Consider the following 20,016-nt stretch of genomic DNA (forward strand, 5'->3'; position numbering starts at 1 on the left):
CAGTCGTTGGTTAATCAATAGCTAACTACATATGTAGCACTACAGTTTTCATAGTTTATTTTTTTTATTCCAGGTGCCTTCTTCTGGATGCACCATACAGAACATTGTGCATAATCATTTCATTATTATCTATAATTATAATAATTATCTTGATATAGCATTTTGTGACGTGTGTTCATCTTCTGAGAAAGATGAGAATTCTACTGGATAATCTGGAATCTTATTCCACAATTCCTGGCAATATATTTTAAAATCACACATCAGAAATAGGGGAAAGACTCTAGATTACTTCAGAAGCTTACACTGTTACCAGCTGCATCCTACCTGAATTCCAGGTTGCAATGTCAGTGTCACCTTTAACTTCTTTCTCTCAGATGTGGCAATGTTTCCTGTTATTATTTTAATGAAGCGAGACATTAAAGGATAGTTCCAAGATACACATACAGTTTTTGTTTTCAGGTATTTGCCTAGGAAATCTTTACATCCAGTAGAATATTATTAAATATTGGCCAGCCATTTCCCATCAAATTAGTATAGCAGATATGTTATCCCATGGAAAGTGTGGAATAACAAACACTCATGAAGCATACTTCCATTAAGTGAGTTTAAACGAAGAAATTGAGCAGTTGTTGCACTGAGCTAATACTGCTTTTTGCCCAGACTGTGTCCCATTCTGGTAATCTTCCATATAAACTCAAAAAGCCCATAGATTTGAGAGTATGGATGAATTCCACACAGCAACCATTAAGCGATTGGACCCCGGACAAACTACTGAACTGGGGCATGTTCAAACTGAAGAGCTATTGTCATTTCCAGAGCCATCTGGTATGTGGATCAGATTATTTTTAATATTTCTGGTAGACTAGCTGGGAAAATGTCTTTCATGAACATTCATCTCCAGCTTGTATATATGTTTGCTACTCTAGCCCTAATGATAATTATTCTAAATAAGTTTTTTCCCAAAGAAGAATTTTATTTTCAATCACCCATAGATTAAAAGTATTGTTCAGCTTTAATAAACATATTGTGAGACCATCCTAGCAGAATCCAATGCAAACATTTTGATGTCTTCAAAGTAATCTGTAAATATATACATTTTAAAATAATTTTAAACTGTACAAAGAACTGGTTGACTTTCCAAAGTATGGTTGGCTCAGGAGAGGAAGAGTAGGAGGAAGCTGTCAGAGATCTTTAGACCTACAGAGCTCTAATTGGTGCCTATTGAGTCATCACAGCAGTGTCAGAGCTGGACAGTCTGACTTCAAAGAACATAAATACCAGTAACTTTTTAAAATATATTTTTTAATACTGTGACTTTTTGGTTTATTTTCCTCAAACTGACATTGGCTAGCTCCTGCACTGATACCATGTGAGCTGAGTGCACGTACTAGCACGGCTCTGTGGTTGACCTGTAACCACAAACTCATGCTGGGGTTGTGATGTTTTCGAAAGTGTAAGGCACAGTTTTGAGATGTTTGATTCTATGCCTTTGAGATATTAAAAATAATCCCTTTCAAAATTGTACTCTGAATTGTATTAAAAAAATAATGCCCCTTACTTGTCTCCTTATGAGCCAGTTAATACTTCAGTTAGAACTCTGAGATAGCTGTCTTGATGAAGCAAGTTGCATGCTGGGGTGTCACAACAGGCTGCAGCCAGTCAGAACATCTTGGGGGATCTAAACTACACCTAATGTGAAGTGACTGGTCTCAGTCCAGTTCCTAGAGAATGATTATCCACATCACAAAACCTAACACTGGTGGCCCTGGTTAGTACTTGTTTTGACCATCTTAGCTGAGAGGCCAGGGTCTTAAGGGCTTGAATCCACGTGGTTAAAGTCAACATGGGCTTTTTCATTGGTTTGAATAGGAGCAAGATCAAGCCCTGAATGGGCATAGAGACTTAATCTATCTCCTTACCGTTAGAAATAGTCTCTTCAGGATAAGATAGATTCCCCTGGGTGGGATAGTATTTTCAATCTTTAACTGCTCGTGTGTGGTGTTCAGTGAATAGAGGACTTCAGTCTGGCACATTTCCCAGCGTTACACTCATGCACACGTTGAGAGAAAAAAAAATCAACCCTTCTAAATTTCTATGTGCACAAAGTCCCTCTGCTTCTTGTTTGAGGAGTTCAGTACCTTTTGATAAAAGCTTGCAAAGTTTAGTATTCAAGGCGACCTGCAGAGAACAATTTTGTTTTTGCTGTACAGACATCCACCAGAGGTCACTCAAACACAAAAAAGAAATATAAGAAAAAATAGGTTCTCATTCAATTTGAATCTTAAATTGAAAACAGACTAGGCAGAGGTTTACTATGGAACTATATATTGCACTTATGTCTTTAGTGTGCTGATATATGCTAATATTTGAATGCTATCAAATATTCATATTCAGAACAAGTAGATGTTCTTGTCCCTGAAATCACTGCACTTCTTCCGGTTAATTTTGAAAAGATGGAAGTTGCCTTACCAGGTGTGAGGTCACACTCCCACCTTTTCATGCATTTATACCTGCTCTTGTATTTTCCACTCCATGCATCTGATGAAGTGGGTTCTAGCCCACGAAAGCTTATGCCCAAATAAATTTGTTAGTCTCTAAGGTGCCATAAGGACTCCTCATTGTTTTTGCTGATACAGACTAACACAGCTACCATTCTGAAACCTATCTTTGAGGCACAATCAGGATAGCCACTTAATATTATTGTTTCCACTGGGGTTTGTGCTAATAGAGGGGATTTCACTTTACTAACCAAGTGTCTCAGAAAAATGAATTTCCTACCTGTAAAATTAGTTTCTGCAATACATCTCCAACAATCTGGAATAATGGAGTTTTCTTATTAACTGGCCTTGGATAAATGGCAGGCAGACATATCAATCAAAAGGCCAAAATTCTCCTACCCAGAATAAGTCTCCTCATTGCGGATGATACTAAACTGGGAGGAGTGGTAGATATGCTGGAGGGGAGGGATAGGATACAGAAGGACCTAAACAAATTGGAGGATTGGGCCAAAAGAAATCTGATGAGGTTCAATAAGGATAAGTGCAGGGTCCTGCACTTAGGACGGAAGAACCCAATGCACAGCTACAGACTAGGGACCGAATGGCTAGGCAGCAGTTCTGCGGAAAAGGACCTAGGGGTGACAGTGGACGAGAAGCTGGATATGAGTCAGCAGTGTGCCCTTGTTGCCAAGAAGGCCAATGGCATTTTGGGATGTATAAGTAGGGGCATAGCGAGCAGATCGAGGGACGTGATCGTTCCCCTCTATTCGACATTGGTGAGGCCTCATCTGGAGTACTGTGTCCAGTTTTGGGCCCCACACTTCAAGAAGGATGTGGATAAATTGGAGAGAGTCCAGCGAAGGGCAACAAAAATGATTAGGGGACTGGAACACATGAGTTATGAGGAGAGGCTGAGGGAGCTGGGATTGTTTAGCCTGCAGAAGAGAAGAATGAGGGGGGATTTGATAGCTGCTTTCAACTACCTGAAAGGGGGTTCCAAAGAGGATGGCTCTAGACTGTTCTCAATGGTAGCAGATGACAGAACGAGGAGTAATGGTCTCAAGTTGCAGTGGGGGAGGTTTAGATTGGATATTAGGAAAAACTTTTTCACTAAGAGGGTGGTGAAACACTGGAATGCGTTACCTAGGGAGGTGGTAGAATCTCCTTCCTTAGAGGTTTTTAAGGTCAGGCTTGACAAAGCCCTGGCTGGGATGATTTAACTGGGAATTGGTCCTGCTTCGAGCAGGGGGTTGGACTAGATGACCTTCTGGGGTCCCTTCCAACCCTGATATTCTATGATTCAGATTTTCATAGTAGTCAAGCAATTTACTTACCTGTGTTTTACCTAAAACCACAGCACAAGTAAAGGAGGAAATAGGAATGAACAACGACTATACTCATTGGATGTTAGTCTTAGAAGCTCTATCATTCTACATAGAGAGGACTAAATCATTTTGGCAATCTAACAGTTGGTGGCTAGAGTGGACAGGATGAAAGGTCTCCCAATCTCCTCATGGAGAATCTCATGTTGGATAACTTCGTGTATCCATCATTGTTTGGAACAGACAGGTGTTTCATCACCAAGTAACCTGACTGCTCATTCCATGAATTCGCAAGCATCCTCTGCAGCGTTCTTAGCACAAATTCCTATCCAGGACATTTGTAAAGTAACAACTGGGTCATTGGTGCACACCTTCTCCTCCCATTACATCATTACCCATTACTAAAGGAAGATGCAAAATTTGGTTGAACTGTACCATGGTCTCTATGTACAAAAATTCCTATCCTTCCTTGTATATTACTGCTTTGGAGTCACTAAGAGGCAATGCACATGTACACTCAAAGAAGTAAAAATGATTATTAATCTTTTGTAACTGTTCTTCGATATGTGTTGCACATGTCCATTTCATTAACGGCCCTCCTGCCCCTCTATATCTGCGTTTTTGGAAAGAAAGAACTGAGGGGGTGTGGGGTCAGTTGGGTGTTTTATATCCGCAATAGTGGCACATGGCAGAAGAAGGCGCTCAAGCTGTCCTGATGGGTATCATTGAGGGAAAATCTTCCAGTGGCTGTACACACCCAGAGTGGAATGGACATGTGCAGTACATTTTGAACAACAGTTACAAAAGGTATGTAACTGTTTGGTTTTTTTTCTTGTGGAAGAAAACTGCTATTTTCAAAATAAAATTTAAAAAATTATTTAATTTATATTTAATTTAAAAATTCTACCGGTGAGTGGAAGTAGCTCGATGAAAACTGAATAGTACAGGGGGAAAAAAATGGTAAGATAATAGTATTTTTTTGTAATCCATAGGATTGTAAATGATAAGGTTGGAAAGGGCCTCTGAGGTTGTCTAGTGGTTTTCAGTTTGTGAACAGGAGGAGCAGAAACTAAATCAAAAATACATAAATTAATAATTTCCCCATTGAAACTGCCATCTCATTTTATACTTAATTCTTTTTGGTTATAGCATCACACATTTTACCCCTGCTTTCCTTGAAAATAATGCAGGAAAACAGAAATAAGGCTTTATTACAGTTGCACCTCAGGGCAGAAAGAATGAGCTGAATTTGTAGATGTAATTAAAAGCCATTCACTAGCATTTTTTATCACTTACATAAACTGAATCCTTTGTGCACAGCATTAAATTATTGTATTTTTATGCTAGTACAGCATTGACAAACAAAGTAAGGGTAAATGTCTTACGAAGTAGAAAAGTAGGTATATGAGTAAATAAAATAGAGAAATATCATTTCAAAGCGATGAATTTTGAATATAGCCATTTTGTGTGTTGCAGTTTTTTAAAATACACACTAAGGGTTTCTCTTTACATTTGCTTCTGTAAACAGGACATAGCATTTTTTAATAGATCAAAAGCAGAGATCCACTAGAAGGAAAGAGTTTTATGTATTAAAACGATGTGCACTTCTCCAGGAAATCTATTACATTTTACCATTTGGAACAATTTTGCTGCTGTTTATAGGAAAAAAAAAAAAACCAAACACAATTCTGTTACATCTGGATTGCTCCTTACCACGCTGGAGTTTCCAGAGGCGGTTCAAATCTGTGGCACAGCGTGTACTGGCCGTGCCTCATTCTGCTTGCTGCTAGAGCTACTGCCTCTGTGGCAGCAATCAGTTGGTGGCTGATTTGCTCCCATCCTTTTCTTTTGCCTTTATTATTTTTTAAAGCTATTTTCAGGCAGTATTGAGCTTTCATTTGTTCCAAGCCTCCTTCCTTGTTCCTGGTTCAGGGTTTGTCATGTCATGGCCACAGCCACCTGGAGCCTATGCTTGAGCACTTGCCTGCTGAGCTGCTCTTTCCCCTTTCAGGCATTACAGAGCAGTCTCACAAGCACTGGGCGAAGTCCAAAAGATGTTCCATATATTAGGAAGCTTTCCATGGCTCAGGAGGGAGGGAATTATGCCTAGCCGTCTCCCAGCCAGATGACTCTAGTGCTGCTAAGGCATGAGCTCTGAGTAAGATAGGTATGTTAGGGCTCCAGCTACCCTCCAAGTAACCATGACTTCACCACAGAAAAGCCTGAGCTGAGCCAGAGAGAGATTATACAGAGGAAGGGTACTTCATCCAAAAGATCTAAGGGGAAGTCCTGAGGTGACAAAGGGCTGCCAAGACAAGACCCCTGTGGAGCTACTGGTACTCTCCCTCCCACCCACCCCCACCCCACCCCCAGTGTTGAGTGCCTTGGGAAGAGAAGCAGGGCTTATATTCATCTCCCCTCCCCATCACAGCTTGAGTGAGGGAACTCTGAAAATGAGACCTCCCACCTTGCTCAGAGGGAATGGGACCCTGAACGGGCGGGACTCAGAGAGAAGTTTCTAGAGGGGTCTGGGCTATGCACAAGGCAAACTGCAAAAAACTGTGCTCTGATCATAGCAGGGCAGTAACGTCCACTATGTACACCCAAAAGTCAAAAAGAATAAAAAGGGGGTGGGGGTGGGGACAGGGACTGAGGACAAAAAATCCGGAAGGTGCTAGTCCTTTGACTCCTCCTGAGGAAGGTGAGCTTTTAGACTCTGAATCTGAGCAAGACTTGGAAAAAAATTGACATTTCACCTCCCCTTTGAGAAGGTTGAGGCCACGTGTAAAAAGGTTATGACAACAATCCAGATCCAACCTGATAAGGCTCTTGAGGATAAGCATTCCTCCCCTGGCATCCAGCAAAGCCCGTTTTGAATCATGTTCTGGACAGCCAGACCTTTCAAGATCACATTAGGGATTCAGCTGTTCTCATGCTCACGGATAGTATCACCATGATGTATTATGTGAACAGACAGGGGAGCACACTCCAATGTGCTGTGTCAGAAACTGATCAGGCTCTGGCAGTTTTGCATCAAGGAAAACATTTATCCCTATGGCCAATCATTTACCTGGGATCCAGAATCACCTGGCAGATCACCTTAACAGAAATTTCTCTCTGAATCACAAATAGTTCCTTAAGCCCAGCATCCTGAAGTCCATTTTTGCAGATCGGGGCATCCTAATGATCAACCTGTTTGCCATGAGAGACAACAAGAAATGGTGGCTGTTTTTTTTTCTCAGGGGTCTCAGGCCGAGCTCCTTGACTGATTTTTACCTGATCTGGGAATTTGCACTTTTTCTCCAATTTTGATCAACCTGCAGGGTCATTCTCAAGCTGAAATTGGACTGTGCCAAGCTCCCTCTCATTGCTCCAGTGTGGCCAAGACAGTGTTGGTTCTTCGACCTCCTTGCTTTATCAGTTTGGCCTCCCATATCCCTTCCTCTTCCTCCTGACCTTCTGATTCAGCATCTCGGTAAGGTTTTGCATCCAGCGGTCAGCTCTCCATGTCATGGTGTGGATGCTGCACGATTAGATGAGGAACAGGAATGATGTTTGGAGGTGGTCCAGCAAATCTTGCTTAATAGTAGGAAGTCTTCTACCAGAGCAGCCTATTTGGCAGAGTCAAAACAGTTCCCAATATTGTTGCTAGCCCGGGCAGTCCAGCCAGAGCTAGTTTTTATCCAGGACATCTTGGCGTACTTGTTACACTTTCAGTCTTCTGGTCTTGCACTTGGTTCATTGGGAGTCCACCTGGTGATGATTTTCGAATTTCATCCTCCCATCCCTGGGAAGTTTGGTGTTTTCAAACTCCATGGCAGTGACGTTCTTGAAAGGAGTTACTTGTCTCCACGTTCCAGTTAAAGAGCTGGTTCTTTTGTGGGACCGTGATACTGTCTTAGCATCTCTTGTTGGACCTCCCTTTGAGCCTCTGGCAACTTCTTCTTTCTTCCTTCTGGGCCAGAAAACTGCCTTCCTTTGGCAATAACTGCAAGGAGGGTGGGTGAGTTGCAGGCTTTGATGGTGGAGCCCTCCTTATGTGCAATTTTTTAAAGACAAAGTAAAGCTATGCCTGTACCCTAAATTTTAATAGAGTGGTTTCCCAGTTCTGCTTGAACCAAGCTATATATTTACTAGTGTTCTTCTCTAAGCCGCATTCAACCCCTGAAGAACAACGCGTTCACGTGTTAGATGTCAGGCAACACTTAGCTTTTCATCTGGATAGAACCAAACCTTTCTGCTTCTCATTTCATTTGTTTGTTTCATATGCAGACTGAATGAAGGATAAAGCGGTCTCTTTGCAGATCTCCAGGTGGATAATTTCTTATATCACTTTTGAATATGAAGTATCCCAGGCTATGCCTCCTCACAGGGTGTGAGCTCATTGATCGAGAGCCCAGGTGACGTTGACAGCATTTCTAAGTGACATTCATGTATTGGACATTTGCCAAAACACAACAGCCTTGATGGTATTCTTAATGCACATTCCATGAGGAGAGTTTAAATAGATTAGTGATCATTAATCTATTTAAACTTTCCTCACGAAATGTGCAGGGCATTAACAATACCATCAAATGGAGGGGAAAATATTAAACTAAACTTTAAAAAAAACAAAAAACAAAACCTCACTATGGCCTTACTTCAGGACACCCACCACACCAAGGACAAGGCATTTTGAACTCTTACTCCTCTTAGGCCTGTAGCATTCCTCTTCCACAAGTTTTTAGACAAAATCTGTGGCGAGATGTACCCTTAGTGCGAGCTAACAATGAAGAGCAACTAATATAATAGGTAATATTTTCATCTCCAACAAAGATTCCTGCGTGGGTATTTATAGAATGGCAACTTACTAGATCTTTCTCTCTGCCATGTGTTCTGGTGTCTGCATGTTACTGCCACCTCATAATCCTGCCCTGGCATCTATGCCACCAGGAAGACTGAAGCAAATCTACACAGGGTCTTAAAGTTTCACTCCTATGCAATGTGCCAGGGTTGTTCTTTGAGGCAGTCCAGACTTCCTCATGTGGTGAAAGCATTAGGTAGAAGGAATGGGATGAACAGATGTACCATCACACTTTCCTATAGGTTTTAAGATCTTGCCTCATTGTTTAGTGGACAAAAACTGCAATTGTAGCATCTATTTACTAACATCTTTGTCTCATATGCACTTGGAACCAGAGAGATTTCTTCTTTCTTATCTTCCTTGAGGGATTTAGTTCAATAGGGAGACCTCCCTCTGCTATTTACTTATTCATTATGAATACTACAGAGGTTAGTCTACAGCATTAAAAAACCCCATATTTGATAGAAAGAAAAGGAGTACTAGTGGCTCTTTAGAGACTAACCAATTTATTTGAGCATTAGCTTTTGTGAGATACAGCTCACTTCATCGGATGCATTCAGTGGAAAATACAGTGAGGAGATTCATATACACACAGAACATGAAAAAATGGGTGTTTATCATGCACACTGTAAGGAGAGTGATCACTTAAGATGAACTATTACCAGCGGGAGAGCGGGGGCGGGAGGGAACCTTTTGTAGTGATAATCAAGCTGTAGCTCACGAAAGCTTATGCTCAAATAAATTGGTTAGTCTCTAAGGTGCCACTGGTACTCCTTTTCTTTTTGCGAATACAGACTAACACGGCTGCTACTCTGAAACCCATATTTGATAAGATATCTCCAGTTTACAGTCTTAAATGGACTATAGTCTAGGATTGACCTTAATGTTTTTAAAAGAATCATGAGCCTCTGTCATAAACTGATGCATCAGAAAATACTGTTCCAACTCCATTGGTTACATCAGAATGTGTAAGACGATGATGCTTGCTGATGCTATGAGGGTCCAGAAGTCATGCCAACTACATATGCTGTGAGAATGATCTGTTGTTAAAGGCTTCTGCTGGGAGGTGTGTTCCAGGATTTCTTTCATCTTCCAATAAAATTCCTACTCGTTCTGCAGCAATTCCAAAGTCTCTGGATTTTATTGACTACCAAAGACATTGGCTTCTTTGGGCCTCCTTTGTGACTAAAAAAACTAGTGCTGCAGAGATGAAGCATGTGTGCGTTTTGTAATATTGATGTCTTGGAAATGGTGGCATGCTTAATAAGACTTAAGAGATTCAAACTACTTGATAACAAATGGCTTTTATTCTTTGACATGAATGATCTTTACTTTGTTGGTGTTCAGCTAGAATCCTTTTTATCACAGTTCGAATTTAAATGCTGTTTGTTACCTTGAACATCTTCTGGACCACCCCTCCTCCCCTTCTTCACATAGCTTTCTGCCCATCTTTTCTTTTCCAGTCAGTTTCTCAGAACATGCAAAAATCAGTTATACAGCATAGTTGATTCAACTTTATCCACTGGATTTCACTGTTAATTCAAGACCAGTTCTGAATCATGACACATTCTTAGAATTTTTTTGCAAAGCTGCAGTACTGTTGGAGAACAAATTTTAAATTATGGTTTGCTTTTATCTGTGCTACAAGACAGAAATCTGTTTTTAATTCTATCGGGACATTACTGTATTGTAACCGGGTTTCCCAGTATGGTAGAAATTACACTGCAGATGGGACATTAGGTGCTGAACATACATTTGTCGAGCAGTTGTACTTCAGTTTTTGAGTAAAAATCTTGTTCCCCTCGTTTTTAATGTGTGTTGCTTCAAATACCAATTTATCTTGTAGAGCTGGTCAAATTCTGTTACTAACAAAATGCATGATAAATCTCGGCCTTTTGTATCTGTGGATTGTGATCAAAACAATCCTGTATTCAGAAATATTTATTCAGTTATTGTTGTTTGTTTGTTTTGTTTTACTGTAGTGTCTAGCAGTTTATGTAAGCAAATTTCAGCCTGTGGATTCTCCAAAACTTTTCACCGCCTAGTATTTACTATGTAGTATATGTAGCATGTGATTGATCAACTAAGCCATATAGTATTGTTTCTGCTAGGATGGCTTTAGTAATTTTTAAGTAGGAGAATAAACACTAGTGAATAGGGGTGAGATCCAAAGGCCATTGAAGTCAGTGGTAAGGCTTCAGTTGATTTCAGTGTACTTTGTATCTGGAATAAGAATGGTCTGACCCAGTAGGGCCCAAGGTCCATCTAGCCCAGTATCCTGTCTTCCGACAGTGGCCAATGCCAGGTGCACCAGAGGGAATGAACAGAACAGGTAATCATCAAGTGATCCATTCCCTGTCCCCCATTCCCAGCTTCTGGAAAACAGAGGCTAGGGATGTTAGGATATAGATATTCAGGCCTGTCTGCAAAGGCCTGTACTTTAAGAATTTAGGTGTATTCTTATCACTTGGCTAGTTCTAGAGGTATAAAAGAAAGAATCAAAATCACTGTCTGCCAGTGTAAGGTCCTTCTCTTACTGTGACAGTCTGAGGCCCTGTGCTTAGGCTAAGGCCTTTGGCTAAGCAGCAGAGACAGCCATAAGCTGGGAAGCGACCGGTCACATCCTCACATTCCAAACTAGTCGCATTGAAATAAGGTGCTATTGGGCTGTTAGGAATACAATCCTGTCCTGATAATGCCTGTCACCTCCAGAGAAAGGGAAGTGCCTAGAAAATATAGATGGAAACTTAGTTTGATAGCATCCTGTCTGGCAAGAACTTACTTATCAATAGCTGGGATGTGAAATCCTCACTTCTGTATTGTTTTGTCATTATGGTTTCCACTTGCTATTGTTTGTCTGTATAATCTCTGTGTGGTTCTGTGATTGATTGTTCCTATCTGCTGTATAATTAATTTTGCTGGGTGTAAACTAATTAAGGTGGTGGGATATAATTGGTTACGTAATCATGTTAGTTAAATTTCAGGAAAATGATTGGTTAAGGTATAGCTAAGCAGAACTCAAGTTTTACTATATAGTCTGCAGTCAATCAGGAAGGGAGTGGGTGGGTGTGTGGGTGGGAGAAATGGGAACAGGGAATGGGGGTAAGGAAATTGGAATCATGTTTGGCTAAGGGCAGAAATGGGAACAAGGACACAGGTGTAAGGCTCTGTGGTGTCAGCTGGGAAGGAGGACACCAAGGAAGGAAACTGGAGTCATGCTTGCTGGAAGTTCACCCCAATAAACATCGAATTGTTTGCACTTTTGGACTTGGGTATTGTTGCTCTCTGTTCATGCGAGAAGGAGCAGAGAAGGAAGCGGGTGAAGGAATAAGCCCCCTAACAAGGGACACCATCCCTGCCCATCCTGGCTAATAGCCATTGATGGACTTATCCTCCATGAATTTATCTAGTTCTTTTTTGAACCCTGTTATAGTCTTGGCCTTTACAACATCCTCTGGCAAAGCGTTTCACATGTTCACTGTGTGTTGTGTGAATAAATACTTCCTTTTGTTTGTTTTCAACTTGCTGCCTATTAATTTCATTTGGCAACCCCTAGTTCTTGTGTTATGTACTCCGTCTGATAACACTTCCTTGTTTACTTTCTCCACACCAGTCATGATTTTATAGACCTCTATCATATTCCCCCCCTTAGTCGTCTCTTTTCCAAGCTGAAAAGTCCAAGCTTTATTAATCTCTCCTCATACGGAAGCAGTTCCATACCCCTAAATTTTTTGTTGCCCTTTTCTGAACCTTTTCCAGTTCCAATATATCTTTTTGGACATGGGGCAACCACATCTGCATGGGATTTATACAGAGGCAATATGATATTTTCTGTCTTATTATCTATCCCTTTCTTAATGATTCCCATCGTTCTGTTTGCTTTTTTGACTGACGCTACACGTTGAGTGGATGTCTTCAGAGAACTATCTATAATGACTCCAAGATCTCTTTCTTGAGTGGTAACAGCTAATTTAGACTCCATCATTTTATATGTATAGCTGGGATTATGTTTTCCAGTGTGCATTATTTTGCATTTATCAACATTGAATTTCATCTGCCATTTTGTTGCCTAGTCACCTAGTTTTGAGAGATACTTTTGTAGCTCTTTGCAGTCTTCCTGGGATTTATTTTGAGTAGTTTTGTATCATCTGAAAATTTTGCCACCTCACTGTTTACCCCTTTTGCCAGATCATTTATAAATATGTTGAATAAGGCTGGTCTCAATACAGACCTCTGGGGGACACCATTATTTACCTCTCTCCGTTCTGAAAGCTGACCATTTATTCCTACCTTTTGGTAACTGGTTAAAAGATAGGAAACAATCTATAAGGGGACCTTCCATGTTATTCCATGACCACTTACTTTGTTTAAGAGCCTTTGGTGAGGGACCTTGTCAAAGGCTTTCTGAAAACCTAAGTACACTTTATCCGCTGGATCCCTCTTGTCCACATGCTTGTTGACCCCCCCTCAAAGAATTCTAGTAGATTGGTGAGGCATGATTTCCCATTACAAAAACCATGTTGACTCTTCCCCAACAAGTTATGTTCATCTATGTGTCTGATGGTTTTGTTCTTTGCTGTAGTTTCATCCAGTTTGCCCGGTGCTGAAGTCAAGCTTACTGGCCTGGAATTGCTGGGATCACCTCTGGAGTCCTTTTTAAAAATGGACTATAGTTAATAGTTCTGCAATTTCACATTTGAGTTCCTTCAGAACTATTAGGTGAATGCCATCTGGTACTGGTGACTTACTACTGTTTTAGTTTATCAATTTGTTCCAAAACCTCCTCTAATGACACCTCAATGTGGGACAGTTCCTCAGATTTGTCACCTAAAAAGAATCTCCGGTTTGGAAATCTCCCTCACATCCTCAACCGTGAAGACCGATGCAAAGAATTCAGTTAGCCCTGGTCTACACTACGAGTTTAGGTCGAATTTAGCAGCTTTAGATCGACTTAACCCTGCACCCGTCCACACGACGAAGCCATTTTTGTTGACTTAAAGGGCTCTTAAAATTTGATTTCTGTAATCCTCTCTGACGAGGGGATTAGTGCTGAAATAGACATCGCCAGGTCGAATCTGGGGTAGCGTGGACGCAATTTCAATTTCTCTGCAATGGCGTTATCATCCTTGAGTGCTCCTTTAGCATCTCAATCGTCCAGTGGCCCCACTGGTGGTTTAGCAGGCTTCCTGCTTCTGATGTACTTTAAAAAAATTTGCTATTACTTTTTGTGTCTTTGGCTAGCTGTTCTTCAAATTCTTTTTTGACCTTCTTAATTATATTTTTACACTTCATTTGCCAGAGTTTATGCTCCTTTCTGTTTTCCTCATGAGGATTTAACTTCCACTTTTTAAAGGATGCCTTTTTGCCTCTCACTGCTTCTTTTACTTTGTTTAGCCATGGTGGCTCTTTTTTGGTTCTCTTAGTATGATTTTTAATTTGGAGTATACACTTAAGTTGAGTGTCTATTACAGTGTCTTTAAAAAGTTTCCATGCAGCTTGCAGGGATTTTACTTTTACTGCTGTACCTTTTACTTTCTGTTTAACTAATCTCCTCATTTTTGTGTAGTCCCCCTTTCTGAAATTAAATGCTACAGTGTTGGGCCGCTGTGATGTTTTCCCTGCCACAGGGATGTTAAATTTAATTTTATTATGGTCACTGTTACCAAGTGGTCCAGCTATATTCACTTCTTGGACCTGATGCTGTGCTCCACTTTATGACTAAATCAAGAATTGCCTCTCCTCTTGTGGGTTCCAGGACTAGCTGCTCCAATCAGTCATTTAAGGTGTCAAGAAATGTTATCTTGGTCTTAATGAATGGCCTTATTGAATTTTCAGACAGATAACTTGTGATGAAATCATTTTTAAGAATACAGTAATGTCATCCAGATACACAAATAACACATAAGTCTAATGAACTTGCCATATTTTTTGTGAAGATATTTCCAGATCTTTATAGTCTTCAACCAAAGATAGATAGTGTTCAACCATCACCTTTCCCCACTTATGCAAATTGGTATTTTAGGATATTCTAAGAAACACCATTATCTTTCTTTGTAACTGTAGAGTATATGTCCTTTTTCATGTGTACTTTTAAAAAAAGTTATAGTAGAGAGTTTTTTGTTTAGTGCCAACACTATATAACCTACTTTTGCAGCCAAGGGAGAGTACTCTGTTCAAAGGAAAGTGAAGTTGTTTTGTTATTACCAGCACACATAACATGATGTGTGTCTACTTACAAGACATTGAGCTCTACAGCAATTTCTATTATGCTGGAGGCATAGGCAGTTTTATCTCTGTAAGGGTCTACAGCATTACAAATGTGTTTTAATTCCCACTAATGCTTACTGACACCTCATACCAATGGATTAAAAATGGAGTAACATTGTAAATCTCTGCCACCTACTTCATAAGATATAAAATAGCTCTTGTTTGTGAACAAACTATAGTACTGGCTTCTGAACTGCAGAGAAACTTCTAGATGCCTGAATTGGGGTGAAAATATCCAAGGAATAACATATTAAATTGACATATTATTTTGTCATACTATAGCTAATGGCTGTCTATGCAGATATAAATCTTATATCTTAGCTCTATTTTTTTTATTGTAACTATATCTGTTATGTCCATCCAACTTGACAGCTAGTATAAAATGTCTAACTGATGTGTTATATTTAAAATGCCTTTTCAAGACACTGTGGGACTTACTGTTCATTACTAATTGCTCAATAGGGAAAATGTAGGCTGATAGAAAAGAAAAAAAAATAGCCAGACTGGGGAGAGATGACATATTGTCGATAATTAATATAAATTGACTTTTTTATTACAGTTTTTTCCCAAGTAATAAATAAAAAGTGTAGTCGTATTTTATTTATTGGTTATTGCCCTTTAACCTTGAACAAAAAGTCTATGGCCCAAATTTTGTACTCTTATATTTGTCCCTAAATCAGAGTTAATTTACACCTTTAATCTATCCTATATTATTCCTGTAAGGAGTAAAAGTAATATTTGTGTTTGTGGGAGAAGAGATTAGTTAGGGCCCATTTTTTGCAAGGCACGTTTCTAGACCAGGATTCCTGATCTTGAGACTCTGCCACACATCTCTCCTATAGTTCTAGTTGCAGATGACCTGAGAAGGGCCTCTCCATGGATCTGGGGAGGAAACAAGATACCCCTCTGACTCAATGGGCCACATCATTTTAGGTATGCATGTTTTGTCTATGGCTACAGGGAACTTGGTTTCTTGAATGTGTTCAGCAAAGAGAGGAGAAGCATAGGGCTAATTTATAAAGTGTTCAACATTAAAAAGTCACAAAAAGAAAAGGAGTACTTGTGGCACCTTAGAGACTAACCAATTTATTTGAGCATGAGCTTTCGTGAGCTACAGCTCACTTATCGGATGCATACCGTGGAAACTGCAGCAGACTTTATATACACACAGAGAATATGAAACAATACCTTCTTCTCTGTGTGTATATAAAGTCTGCTGCAGTTTCGACGGTATGCATCCGATGAAGTGAGCTGTAGCTCACGAAAGCTCATGCTCAAATAAATTGGTTAGTCTCTAAGGTGCCACAAGTACTCCTTTTCTTTTTGCGAATACAGACTAACACGGCTGTTACTCTGAAACCTGTCATTAAAAAGTCAGTATTTCATAACATTTACCACAGAGTGGTATTTCAGAGGCAAGAATTTTCCTCTATACTTTGATTAGGAAGTTTGTGGTAATGGTCGGTAAATGCTAACTTTTGAGTGCTGTCCACTGCTGTTCTTTCCTTAGTATCCCATATTGTGTGTGTTTGGATTAGTACTAGTGGTATAAAAGCCACAATCAGGATAAGGTTCTCGTTGGGTTAGGCACTATAGAAATACATAGGATGACGCTGTCCCTGTCTTGAAAGGCTTGTAGTCTAATTTTAAGGGAAGGTACAACAAGTGAGTGTGACAAACCGCTTGAAGGAAGTGGGGTGGATAACAGTAAGTGATAGAAACCTATTGTTATGTAGACTGTGCACAAATAGGTGGGTTTTTTTAAATTGGAAGGTGTATATTTTATTTCATATAATATACATCAGTTATTCCATAGAGAACACATCTGATGAGGAAGAAGATGCTAATATCAGTTATTATTCAGTTCAGAACCACTGAACCAAAACTGTAGTGTTTTTCTCACTGTTCTGTATTCTCTGTTAGAAGCTTTAAAATATATTATTTTAGTTTTTTAAATTAAAACACAAGCTAAAAAAACAATAGTGATACCCAGATGCAAGTGCCAATGAGATTGTTGTCTGGAACCTTGCTTCTGCATTCTAAGAGGTTATGACCCACAAGAACGTTAATTGGATGTATTAGAAGCAGGCAACCTAACAGACCAGAGTATTTGCTTACTAAGCAACCAATTTTATGCGTGTTTCACCTTGCGATGGTAAAAGTTTGTAAACCTTATAACAAAATTCATTTTAGAAAATCCAGCAAAATAAAAACTTTGTCTAGGATCATTTCACGACCACCGTATTGTAGTTTACCGAAATATTTGAAGAATAATGTTTCACAATTAATCTGAAGTGATTTATAAAAGGGGTATAAAGCTTTGGGCTATACCTTGAGACATCCCATGGTAGTGATACTCTGAAATTGTGAATAAAAATCCTGGAATATCAATGAATTTTGTTTCAAAGAATGAAAGAATGGTGAATTTTTGCTGATTTTTGTAGTATCTGGAGGCCTTCTCAGAAAATAACAGATAATTGTTTTTATCTAAGGTACTTCTGTGTTTAAAGTATTTACTAAGTAGTACTTTGTATTTCCTAGCTTTGCTGTGTCCTTGTATGCATAAGGACACACTCAATTATGGTTTAAATTTTTTATTGTACTGTATTTTATACCTTTTGTATCAACATTTTAATAAGTCATGTATTGCATACCTAAATTAGAAAAGCTATACTATGACAAAATTGATATCTCTTGTGCCCTAAGTCTTTTACTTGTTGAGGCCTCCCCTCAACATGGTATAAAATGCCTGGGTTGGGGGAAAACTTGGGGCTCCGGGCTGGGGGGGACCCTTGGGCATAGGCATAATTTTACTTCTATTTGTGGGGTGGGTAAGAGCCTAGCGTGGCTCGAACCAGCTCTGCACAGCGGGGTCCAGGGAGGGAGCGCCACCTCCACCCCCTGACTCACTCAGGAGGCCACCCAGCCTGTTTGGGCTGTGGAGGGATGCAACCAGAAAATATAACTCACAGCTGGGGCTGTATGCCGTCCAGAAGGTAGCTGAAGGTGCAGGAAGGAGGTAGCTGGGGTTGTGCGTAGGGAGGGTAGTAGCTCAGGGTACAGGGTGGGAATAGCTAGGGGCTGTGTGCAGGGAGGGGAGTAGCTCAGGGTGCAGGCAGGGGCGTAGCTATGGATGCAGGCAGGGTGTAGCATAGGGGGGCTCCCAGTGCGGCTCCCAGCTTTGGGGGGAGGAGGAGGAGGATTGCTGAGGCTCCCAGCTTCAGCCCCTCCGGTTGCTCCTGGCTGTGTTGGAGGAGGTTTGCTGGCTTCAGCTCCACACCGCTCCCAGCTCTGGGGGCTTGAGGGGGTGCTGGCTTCAGCCCCGTGTTGCTCGCGGCTTGGTGGGGGGCTGCTGGCTTCAGCCCTGTGCTGCTCCCAGCTCGGGGATGGGGTGCTGGCTTTAGCACTGCTCCTGGCTTCGGTGCAGGGGGGTTGTCGCTGGCTTCAGCCCCGTGCCACTCCCGGCTTCAGCACTGGGGCTTCGGTCACCAGGTTTCAGCCGTGGGGTTCTGCGGCCCCTCTGAAAGGGCTCATGGACTGCCCCCCCCCGGTTGAGAACAGCTGCCCTAAGTAACATCCAACATATGTCTCTGAACATTTGCAGATGGTTAGTTAATGCTTATGATTAATACAAAAGGAGAATACTGGTCAATGTCACAAAGGCCACTTTGTTTCTGAAAGCTTCATGATAGACATGAACCAGTCAATAATAATAAATTACATGGGACTATATTTTGACAGGCATCCTTTATTGAAATCTAGAACAAAATGTGGAAGGAACTAAGGAACTATACCTTGATCAGTATCACCTCATTATCTTGTTGTGTAAACAAGAGCACATTATATCTGCATTTACAAAAGCAGAGCAAATCACCAAAAGAAACTTTAGAAAAAAACAAAATAGCTGGTAATCAAGAAGCATTTGTCCCTCAGAAAAATCTTTGTTTAATGATGGTTGCTGTCAGTTTTTCCTTGGCTTTTTTCTTCAGCCCAGTGTGTCTCACATTCTGATATGTATGGGCTATTCCTCTCTTGTCTGCAATTTCCAAATATGGTTCAAAGGTTCAGGATGACCTGTGCTAGCTGTGCCCCCTTTACCTGCCAGGTATTCTGCCTCCACTGGAGCTATCAAATGTAATTTGCTTCACTCCCATCCTTCTCTTTTAGATTTGTTATTTTAGCTGCTTTTTGGCAGTTAAAGCACTTTTATTTGTTTTCAAGCTTCTTTGCTAGATTGAAGAGCCCATTCTTAAATATTGGTTCCCCATGTAGGTACTTATAGACTGTAATCAAGTCACTCATTAACCTTCTCTTTGTTAAGGAAAATATACTGAGCTCTTTGAGTCTATCACTATAAGGCATGTTTTCAAATCCTTTAATCATTCTCATGGCTCTTCTTTGAATCCACTCCAATTTATCAACATCCTTGAATTGTGCGCACCACAAGTATTCCAGCAGCGGTCGCTCCAGTGCCAAATACAGAGAGAGGTAAAATAACCTCTCTACTCCTACTCAAGATTCTCCTCTTTATGCATCCCATGGCATCATTAGTTCTTTTGGCCATGGCATCACAGTGGGAGCTCGTGTTAGCTGATTATCCACTACGGCCCCCAAAACTATTTCAGAATCACTGCTTCCCAGAGTAAAGTCCCCAATCCTTAAGTATGGCCTACATTCATTGTTTCTAGATGTATATATTTACATTTAGCCATATTAAAATGCATATTGTTTGTATTGGGATATGGGGCTCTTAGCCCAACTTTTTATGGCCCCCAATGCCATATCTTCAGTGGCCTCCTTGGGACATTCCTTGATCTGCAAGATCTCAGTCCTCAGTTCAGTCCAGGGTAAGGTAGCCAATCCCCTTCATAGTCTCTTCTCTTGAGCCGCCTAGGCTGCAGACTCAGACTGAAGTTGTTCCCTCTGAGCTGGTTCAGTCTGAATCGTTGTTATAGGAGCAAGTGTTGCCACAGGAGATCTGTTAGCTCCCCTCCTTTCCTCTTCCGCCTCACCAGATCTCTCCATGGTGCTGGATTCCTCCTCTTCTGTGCCTAAGGATTTTAACAGGTTTCAGAGTAGCAGCCGT

At 40.7% G+C, this 20,016-nt stretch overlaps 1 protein-coding gene across 2 annotated transcripts in view; it reads left to right on the forward strand.

The window, feature by feature from the left end:
- ULK4 (unc-51 like kinase 4) overlaps window positions 1–20,016 on the forward strand; it is a 381,762-nt gene that overhangs the window by 51,607 nt on the left and 310,139 nt on the right. The gene's annotated exons all lie outside the window — the stretch shown is intronic.

This window comes from Lepidochelys olivacea (assembly GCF_965140295.1).
Source record: "Lepidochelys olivacea isolate rLepOli2 genome assembly, chromosome: 2".
NCBI classification, from domain to species: Eukaryota; Metazoa; Chordata; order Testudines; family Cheloniidae; genus Lepidochelys; species Lepidochelys olivacea.